At 38.0% G+C, this 1,483-nt stretch overlaps 1 protein-coding gene across 1 annotated transcript in view; it reads right to left on the bottom strand.

The window, feature by feature from the left end:
- Positions 1-919, bottom strand: part of Samd9 (sterile alpha motif domain containing 9) — a 21,067-nt gene extending 20,148 nt beyond the window's left edge. The window contains 1 exon segment of the mRNA XM_005371766.3: positions 629-919. The gene's annotated coding sequence lies outside the window, so the exon portion shown is untranslated.
- Between the last annotated feature and the right edge of the window lie 564 nt (positions 920-1,483).

Here is a 1,483-nt window from a genome sequence, read left to right as displayed (position 1 = left end):
TTTCTGAAGGATCACACAGATATAAAATCCCGACACACCTTGGATGAGTGGGGTTGCCTGTATTGTCAGCTTTTCTGAAGGAGATCATAACTCAGCAACATATTTCCCTTGAGTTACATCATCAGTTACTTTGGGGGGAAATCAGACATAAGCCTCCTACTCCCACCAGGAACATGAAGCACCCCTATTCCAAGCTTAGAAGAAGAAGCACTAGCAAATCAGCGCTTCCTGTCTCTCAAAAATGCCTCTGATCTTATATTACTCTCCAAAAGGCTGTCAAGAGCTCCATGTCTAAACTGCCTTTCCTTAGAGTGACTTGGGTGCTGTGTATTTCAAAAATGTAAGCATTAAAACATTTATTATTTTTCCTTCTGAAGATGCTGCTTTTCTTTGGGAGACATTAGTAGAAGTGTCCCTGATTTCCAACTGCATCTCAACAGAAGGCTGTGACTAATATAAAGCAGACTCCTTTCTCAACAAGCAAGGTTCAGACGATCTGGGTTCAGAATAGTTTTGTTTTAAAGCACATTTAAAATTTCTAGCCACAAAGCACATTTCTGCCTGTTCAATAAGCGGTTGCTATAGACACCAATAATAACAACAATAATAGGAGAGATTTTGTACTTACCAAAATGTTCAAATTTCTTCTATGATTGAAAAAAAAGCGAAAAACTGTCCATTTTGGTGAAACAAATGTCTGGTGTCTGTATTTACTTCCTCCTGAGAAATCAGAGAAAAACGCCTTCCTTTAGTCTTGATAAAAGCTTTACCAGATAGTACTTCCACCTTGGTACCAGCTCAAGCCGGCTGAAAAGTACCAGGGTGTGTCTGACGCTGACAGGGCTTAAGGAAGTGGGAAAAAAAAAATAAAGCTGTCTCCATCGCAGTTTCGATTCTCTGATGTGAGCAGACCTTTTCCTGAAATGTTTTTTTTTTCTGTTTGGTTTCTCTCTAGTAGCCACTATGCCACCTTCTGGTTGGTTTGGGTAAAGCCCAAAGACTTATAAAATCTCATTTTATTTTTATTTTTTAAGCTTTTTAATTTTTTTATTTTTATTGAGCTCTACATTTTTCTCTGCTCCTCTTCCTGTCTCTCCCCTCCCCTTCAACCCTCCCACAAGGTCCCCATCCTCCCAATTTAACAGGTAAGATCTACAGTTGTAGAAAGTCAGAAGAAAAACTGCTTGCAATAGAAGGTTAATAGCAGAACTGACAACAGTAGAGAACAACTTAATATATTTTAAATCAGGGTTGGATTAAATATATCATATTTTTGTAAGATACCTAAAGGTACATACCAAGTTAAAACATAAAACTTATTGGTTTGTTAGTCTGGAGTGAGATATAATGAAGAGACAATTATAACATTTAACAGTAAACTAGGTACATTTAAGTTACATGTATGAACATACACACACATATATTGAACAGGAACTGGGCGAATTGGATGCTCTTGGTGGGCCCTTGCAAAGGCATGCCACAG

The sequence above is a fragment of the Microtus ochrogaster genome, unplaced genomic scaffold (genome assembly GCF_000317375.1).
Source record: "Microtus ochrogaster isolate Prairie Vole_2 unplaced genomic scaffold, MicOch1.0 UNK126, whole genome shotgun sequence".
Lineage (NCBI taxonomy): Eukaryota > Metazoa > Chordata > Mammalia > Rodentia > Cricetidae > Microtus > Microtus ochrogaster.
Note: the sequence above shows the minus strand (reverse complement) of the source record. Positions and strands in the feature narration are given on the sequence as shown.